This window comes from Salvelinus sp. IW2-2015, linkage group LG22, assembly GCF_002910315.2.
Source record: "Salvelinus sp. IW2-2015 linkage group LG22, ASM291031v2, whole genome shotgun sequence".
NCBI lineage: Eukaryota > Metazoa > Chordata > Actinopteri > Salmoniformes > Salmonidae > Salvelinus > Salvelinus sp. IW2-2015.
Genome location: NC_036862.1, coordinates 4937363 through 4946499, shown reverse-complemented (window position 1 = coordinate 4946499; position 9137 = coordinate 4937363). Strand labels below are relative to the sequence as shown.

Sequence of the window (9137 nt, the reverse complement as noted above, 5' to 3'; positions counted from 1 at the left end):
GGTACAGTATCAGCTATAGACTCACACAGACTACCTCAGAGGTACAGTATCATCTATAGACTCACACAGACTACATCAGAGGTACAGTATCAGCTATAGACTCACACAGACTACCTCAGTGGTACAGTATCAGCTATAGACTCACACAGACTACATCAGAGGTACAGTTGAGGTTTATGGTTGTAAGTCGCTCTGGATAAGAGCGTCTGCTAAATGACTTAAATGTAAATGTAATGGTTCACTGTCTCAGGCAAAACCAATGAGTTATGGCATTCCGCAGGGGAGCGTGCTTGGGCCTCTACGGTTTTAACTGTATATAAAGAATATGAAAGATGCTTGTTCTTGACGTATTTTCCTTTATGCGGATGGTGTCTCATCAAAAGTAAAACTATGTTGGAGAGCATTCTTAGCACAGAGCTTACTAACATTAGCAAATGGCTTGGAGATAATAAGCTATCTCTACACTTAGGTAAAACTGAGGCAATTACTTTTGTGTCCAGACCTAAATTGTGTAGGTCCTCTGAAATCAAAGTGGAGTTAGGGGGTGAGGTGCTGCCTACTAAAACATCTGTTAGCTACCTGGGATGCATCCTTGATGGAAGCTTRGGAGATGTGAGCATGGCCAGTAAAGTGCTACGGAAGGTTAATGTCAGGACTAAATYTTTAGCTAGAAAGTCCAAGCTGCTTGATAAGGACTCCATGAGTGTGCTAGCCACTGCCTTCATTCAATGCCATTTTGACTATGCTAGTACTTCCTGGTTTGGGGGCTTATCTAAGCTTCTGAAGGGGAAGCTCCAGATAGCCCAGAATAAGCTGATCAGGGTAGTATTGAAGGTGAGTCCACGTACTCACATAGGCAGGAGCTGCTTTCAGGAACTCAACTGTCTGCCTGTTGAGGCTAGGGTGTCCCAGATTAGACTAGGTTTGGTTTACAGGAGTATTTATGGTTCTGCCTGTTGAGGCTAGGCTGTCCCAGATTAGACTGGGTTTGGTTTACAGGAGTATTTATGGTTCTGCCTGTTGAGGCTAGTGTGTCCCAGATTAGACTGGGTTTGGTTTACAGGAGTATTTATGGTTCTGCGCCCAGATATCTAAATAATTACTTTCCCCATGTTAGGGATGCACACAATCACAGCACCAGATCAGGTGTTGCTGATGTGTGCTTATACAGGTTCAGGAGTAATGCTGGGAAAGGTACTGTCTAGTATACTGGAGCCTCAGAGTGGAATGAATTGCCTCTGCACATAAAAATGACGTCCTCTCTGGGCAGCTGTAAAAAATAAAGTAAAAAACTGTTTGATGTCTTCTGTGCCCATATGAATGACCCTTATGATGTAACTGCAACGATGAGATAGATCAACGATGAGATAGAGCCATCTTGTTTCAAGAGGACCACAATGGAAATAAGTCCCAGACTTCATTGTGTGTTATCCTCCATGATTATATTCATGTGCATCTATGGCTTTTTCAAGTTTTATGTGTGCTTGTTTTTTTTTTTTAAATGGTCGAATTAATAAACGAAATTAAGTATCATTTAAAGACTCACACAGACTACCTCAGAGGTACAGTATCCGCTATAGACTCAAGCACATAGGCTACCTCAGTGACTACCAGGTATGGACTCAGACATACAGACTACCTCAGCGGTTCAGTATCAAGTATAGTATCAAGACTCTTAATTGGATAGGAAATAGGAAATATTCAGGGCCCAGATGGTAGGCTAATTGGAGCAGAGGCACATACATGATATGATCATAGCGTCGTCTTAAGGGTTTATACGTGGTTGCTAATTAGAGGTTCACCTTTTGCCTGTGGCCTTGACCTCTCTACTGCAGCTTCAGGAACTTCAAAGTAACAATTTCCCATGTTTCCCTTACTAGCGTACTGAACCGAGCCGAGCTTACCTGCGCTAGCCTGTCTGGTTAACCATCCACCATAGTGGCTGGAACCATGGTGGAAATGACATATCTGAGCGACATTACGGCTCAGGTCCGCATCGAGACAGATGTTGTAAAGCCAAGGTGTCTAAGTCAAGCAGTATGATTGATCAAGTACACTATTACCGTTTTCACACTACTGTGCCAAACCAAGCTGTGCTAAGCCAAAKGTGTGGTTACGGGCCTGGTTACGCATCCACCATAGTTGCTGGAACTTTGCTGGACAGGACCATGCGAGAAAAAAAAACACCTTTGTACTCACCATACTCCACTGACGCAGCGCGTGGAGAGGGCGCGGGGCGCAATGGTGGACCCCTGCTGCATGAACCCCCCCACGGGGAACCAGAAGCTGTTGCCTAGCGAGTATTGGTTGATGAGGAGGTTACAGCGCCCCTTCAGGCAGGGGTGGGGATTGTACCACTCGTAGGGGGTGAGTCTAAACAGACACAGGCACACACGCACGCACACAGGTGAGAGAAATTAGAGGGGAAATGCAACAACTTAAACAGTCAGCGGAGCACAAAGTCACCTTGAGTCCTATGAGGTGGTGTGACGTGTTTTTCAGTCCCCCTGGGTCAGGTGATGTACACTCCCATACACCTGATGTACACTCCCATACACCTGATGTATACTCCCATACACCTGATGTACACTCCCATACACCTGATGTACACTCCCATACACCTGATGTACACTCCCATACACCTGCTGCTGTCTGCTGTGAGTGAAAGCAGTCTAATAAGCTACTAAATATACTGTATGGAGCGGCCATGACAGCTTCCGGTATATTATCGTGTTTGTAGAATTGTAGAAGTTCTAAAAACCTGTAATTTATTGAATGCATGCTTCGACTACTCAGGCAAATCTCCAAGGGTAATACTTAACACAGAGCGTAACACATTGTATTTAGATCATTCAACACGCAAACGAGTAAAGAATAATTGACTTCCAACAAATCAAATCACTTCGACCGTGATGTCAGCACACCTTTGGCAACCCCTGCTCTCAGAATGTCTCGTTACAGCTGTCGTCRTCGTCACTTCTCAGGGGTAGGTTGTTTTCTTGTATTGTTGCTTTTTTAAATGTACCTGATTTTTCTTTCAGGCACACGACATCAACATTTAATCAAGATGGTTCCACTTCCATCAACTTTCAAAATCATCACCTTTTAAAATGACAAAGGTGTCCCCCCGCCCCATTTTTCACCTCACCAAAATAAAATAACTTTCTACACAATAAATACATACATTATTATATCAAGGGGTTGCTGCCTGCTACTAAATCATCTCTCCTTCCTATTGAAGTGTGCCCTCGTTCACTACTCCATGGGCTATAGGGAATTTACAAATACCAGTCATTTCCTATCAAATCCATGAACAACTGCACCATTGGGGAAAAGGAGAGATTATTGGGACACAACACGTGTCTACTGTAGTTGTGCTGCATATGACGTGTCAGTTCCTCCAAAGCACCAGTAGATGTCAATGTGGAGCTGAGAGGATTTGGAGGACTCACCTGGCGACCAGAAAGAGCACACAGCTGACTGCCAGGTAGGCTAGCAGCATGAAGAGCCACACCCCGGGAGAGAAAGGGTGCTAGGAAGAGAAGTAGCAGGTCTGCGGGCCATTACAACACACACACAGGAGAAGAGGGTTTAATAGAGAGTCGTGGGAGAGAGAGCAAGAGGGAGAGGAGAGAGAGAGAGAGAGAGGAAGGAGAGAGAGAGAGAGAGAGAAAGAGAGAGGAGAGAGAGCAGAGAGAGAAGAGAGAGAGAGAGAGAGAGAGAGAGAGAGAGAGAGAGAGAGAGAGAGAGGTGGTTAGCTACATTACATACACACAGATACACCCTATGCCAGTACATCTGCTACAGATGTATCCCTATGACTGAACGTTCCTGTGTTTACTACGACTGGAGACTCCAAGACATGGAGCCATATGCCTCAGGTCTATATTTACTACTGGGAGATTATCAGCCTGAGTTCTATACGGAGTTAATTCATATTGCTGAATTATTTAGCACCGATTGCCATTGTCCACAAAATGAAACCAATTACATCTGAAATAGAGCTCTGGGAAATGCATGGTTGAAAGTGACTGCAGAAGGCCAGTGCACCAGCTAGGGGCAATTACATTATCTTCAATGGACATGGAGAAACCCAAACCAGCACAGTCCATCAAAGACAAGAACTGCAAGGACGGATGTGGTGTTGTTAGGGGCAACAGCACAGCTRTGTAGGTTATCTGACATCAAATGTGGCCTCACTGTGTTAATGAATATGTCATGAGAATAGGTCTAATCCTACAATAACCTGTTTGACCACTTAAAGTAAATGTCACATGTCACATCAATTCACCAAAACGACAACCCCCGTGATAATAAGCAATACAACATGCATGCAATGCAAATGCCCCCTCCCCCCAAAATATATTGCGAGGGGAAAGGATTTAAGGGCATCTGAAAAATGTTCATGATGAATTAATCCATAATAAGACCTGGTTGAGCTCGGACATTCATTCATGTGCCTGTAATCACTCCTGTATTACTGTAATTGAGAAACGTAGGAGTGGAGCTGGAGATTTCTAGTTACAGTAGAGAGAATTAGCAATGGCCTGTCCTGAGGAGCCTGGTGCTACCAGCTGATGGGGGCCTGCCTTGTGAAAATGATCCATTTATGGTACCAGCGTCACCGTACTCTCTGATAGGGGGACTCTGTAACGCTACTCAAACTGGTCAAGGGCCATTCTAGTGTCGGAGAGAGTCTTGAAACGAGAAAGGGTAGTGTGTGTGTGTGTGTGTGCGTGTATATTTTTTGAGGATGTGACCGCYGGGTTCAAATCCGGGTCTCCTGCATGCCACAAGACCGTCTTAGCCCACTAAGTTAAAAGGCATTCCAAACCACCTCGGTTACAAAGGCAGGGCGTACATTAATAAAAGGTCATGCCAATGGCGGTGCAATGCGGTGACAACTCCTGCAGGAATATATCGGCGAAACGTAACTAGGTGAAGGTTGTGCTGACACGAGGTGTCCTGTGGTCATCCAATCTGGTGCCAAGTGAAGCGAGCATTTTGTTTACAGAGCTACTCTATTTAATTCCCTGTTTAGCTTCCACTAAGGGACCATTAAGGAAGGGCAGAGCTGTTGAGGAGATAAGCACAACAGTAGCAGATGGAAAAGATCAGAGAGAGAGAGAGAGAGAGAGAGAGAAATAGAAAGAGAGGGATGGAAGGAGGGGGAAAGAGACATACCGCACAATAACACTATGAAGTGAGCTCAACTTTCCAGAAGTAACGTTAGTACATAGAACAAAGACATAGGCACACCTGATGTAATGTAAACAGTTGCCTAGGAGAATCAAAAATGCAAGTACAGAGTGAAACTGACAAAGGGAAGGTCTGTGTGACCAGACTGTATTTTCTGAGGTTAGACCTTGAAAGTGTCACAGTAGTATGTTTGTATTCTCTAGGCATTTCTATCAAGTATGGCTCAGCCAACCATTCTATTTGCTTGTGTAAAGCCACGGAGCATATTTTAACTCTTGTCCTGTATTCAACAGTAGCTCATTCCCTGTGGCCCTCCTGACATCTCAGCACAGCAGTGTTAAAACCCTTTAACATGCAGCTCAACTGGGCGTTGGAGCTCATTTTGACAACCAATTTGAAATGAAATGAAACAAATGAATTTTGTTTGGCATATTTTATCATCTCAACCAATGACATTTAGTAAAACGATCATGTGGTTTTCATTTGAACACCCATTCAAAGATGGCTGAAAACCTCATTTACTACACATTTTTTTTGTATAAAATGGGAAATTACAAGGTTGTAAAATGTTGTTGGCCTTTAAACCACCGTTTAAGAATGATTCAATTACTAATCTGTTTACAATTTTAAGAACTCTTGAGAAGTATGCTCTATCCGGTGGTTGAGTTGCCCATTAAAGGAATGCTATTAAGTCAAAGTCAGTGATAATGGACAATAGAGAAATATTATTCTGATATTTCTTTGTCTGTGCAAATAGAAAAATCCTTTCAAATCCATATAATTATTTACTGCCTGCACGTTAATTTACATGCATTTGCATATTCATATTATGACACACAAATGTATCACACTTTATTCTTATTTGATATCAGTCCTCATTTAACTAGGCCTATCTTCCATTATAAGTAAATGAAGCAGACAAAATTTAAATGAAAACGTATATGCAAATTCCAATACAAAATGTATTTACTCTAATTGGGCAACTCAACCGTCTGGTTGAGATGTTTGCGATGCATTATTTATCAAAGTTTATGTCACGCAAACAAAAATTATAAATAAATAGCCTATATTGAGGCTATATACGCATATTTTGCAGAACAATACTTTTTCTTACATTTTTTTCTTCATGTGCCAGTTAAAGGGTTAAGTTGGTAAAATGTTATTCTGTGTGTGTGTGTGTGTGTGTGTGTGTGTGTGTGTGTGTGTGTACTGGGCGATGGAGGGAGGGAGGTGGGCAGGGATGGCAAGCTGTGATGGTACGTTTGTTTCTTCTCAAATAGGAGAGAGAGCTCCCTCAGCCTGTCAGGAAGCCCTTTGAGGTGCCAGTCATCTGCACTGATCTGTAGTCAAGGTGGGCATCCCGACTGGCAAAGGCAGCTACGATCACAACATGTCATTTTTTTGGTAACACTACTTGAAGCCTGCAGATATAATGGTTTATAACTTGTTATATACAAATATGCACTTATGTCTTATTATACAGTTTATAATATGTAATGGCTCTTTCTTTTACAATTTAGACATTGCGGGAAAGCGGGAATTGAACCCTGGTCTCTCTGATCATGTGCCAAAAGTCAGGACTGTTACCACTCAACCACGGGCTCTGCACTGTACAACAGGTCTCTCTGACTGTACTCATGACTGTATCCAGGCATGTATGGCACTTTGACTGAATAGGAAGGTCTTTATTGGACATGGGCTTTACAGAGTGCAATAATCATCATCATCCCATCAAATGGAGAACCGGGGGAGAGGAAGAGAGGAGACGGGAGGCGCCGGTTGTGACAACTGCCTCATTGCCCATGCTGATTTTACAAGCCAATCCAAACAATCGGAAATGAAGCGTTATACAAACCCCTCTCCCCATAGGCTCTACTTTGTGTTAAGTGGCGGGATATAAGASCTTTAGCACAGAGTTTCTAAACCCAGAGGCGCAACATCGCGAGACTTCCGGGAACGCTTGCGAAGCAGACCAAGCAGACCAGGCTGGGGTTTGGGGTTTGAGAAGTCAACGAGAGAGAAGTGGAAACGTCTTCCTTGGCACAAACTCGATTCGAGCCATTGTCTTAAGTAGTYGAACTTGTTATTACTCCAACCTCGTGAAAGTGACAAAAATTCTCCATAAATAGCCTAGGTTTTCATTTTTGTCAAAAACAACTGTTTATCAAAGGGTTGCCTTCAATTTGACTGCCTGCACATGCACAGTTCGGAACGAGACGACCGCTAGACCCGATGACGTGTTTCTCTGCATGCGCTTAGCTAGCCAGCGTCGCCATGACATTTCCTCKGGGATTTCTATTGGGGAAGCTATTTCTATCTTCATACTGTGCTGTCTGTACCTTTAGTGAGTTCAAGGATTTCACCAGCATATCATATCCCTCTTCCCTCCCTTTATTGTCATTCCACACGTATTCAACCTAGGAGGACGGCGGGACTGCACTACAGAAACACACCGAGTGAAGGAGAGTAACACGTCTTTTTTTTCAAACGCCAGCCACCTTCAGAGATGCGTCCCTATTTGTGGTCCGCCACTCGCATCCCTGCTATTATGGTCTCCGGGAAACACGGAGGCGGAGGAGTTCTGTTTACGTGGCGAGAGGTCGGGGGGCTGCTGATTTGCCGCCGTCCCAGATTCCCTCAGCGCTCTCTCCCGCAGGAGAGGGGAAGCGGGGAAGGTGGAGGTTGGGGCGAGGTTGGAGGAGGGCAGGCACACTCAATCAGGATCCCAGTGCCACACTCCCACAAGGCAGCTCGTGAATGTGACACCGTTCCCCTCTCTACCGACCCCTAATTAACGTGTGGGTCTAATTAGGTTTTTAATATCCATATGCACCCTCAATAGTCTCTCTTTCTCTCTCTTCTCCATTCTCTCTCTGTCTCTTTCTGTCTTTACTACTCCTACTAGGTGGGAGGGATTGGTGGAAAGACGTCCTCAGAACATAGACGTGGAGGATGATGAGAAAGGGGGTTTGATGAAACAAGTGGACAGATTGGGGGAGGGGTAAAGCCTCGGAGTATACTCCAAGATGGAGAGATGAAGGATGTAGGGTAATCAAAAGAGGACTGTCGCGCTCTCCCAAAACACTTTATAAAACAAACCAGTTAATCAAGATAATCAAAAAGAGATTAAGAACACACACTATTGGGGTGCACCGTGGACAGAAAGAGATTAAACTGTAGTAGGCAGGGCCAGACTAACGCATTTGGGGGCCCCAGTGCATCTACATTTACGTCATTTAGCAGACGCTCTTATCCAGAGCGACTTACAAATTGGAAAGTTCATACATATTCATCCTGGTCCCCCCGTGGGGAATGAACCCACAACCCTGGCGTTGCAAGCGCCATGCTCTACCAACTGAGCCACACGGGACCGGGATCTACTTCCAGGGGCACATGCCCTGCATGCCTGTTCAGTAATTCGGCCCTGGTAGCAAGCCTATTCTACGACCATGCAGCAGGTCATTAAAAAATCGACAGGCATCTCTATTTTAATCCATTCTCCCCATTGTTATTGATCAGGCTGAGAATTTCAATTAAAGTCTGACATAAGCAGCAGGGTCCCTTGTAGAAATCCCTGCGTCAGAGATCAATAGCTAGTAGATTAAACCCAAACAAGTGCAGTCACAGAAATTCGAATATTGAATGGTGGAGCTGGAGCCTTGTAGCTCTGTGTGAGACCTAAGAGATTGCCAAGGGGCGCTGGGAGGGAGGGAGTCCTGGGTAGAGAGATGAAGAGAGAAGAAGAAGGAGACACCGGGGACAGGTACTGTGTAAAGACTCCAGACAGACAGATAGACAGAGAGATCAGTGCAGCAGACCCTCACACTTTGTAGTTAGTCTCTTCCGCCCGTCACTCCTGATCTTAAGCAGTGGAGGCTCCGCATCTCTCTCTGCCAGTTACCTTACACATGGTCTTCATCCCTCTATCCTTCCCCCTC

The 9137-nt window shown here is 44.5% G+C and overlaps 1 pseudogene; it reads right to left on the bottom strand.

Moving 5' to 3' along the window:
- LOC111949699 (glutamate receptor ionotropic, kainate 4-like) overlaps positions 1-9137 on the bottom strand; it is a 182280-nt pseudogene that overhangs the window by 9496 nt on the left and 163647 nt on the right.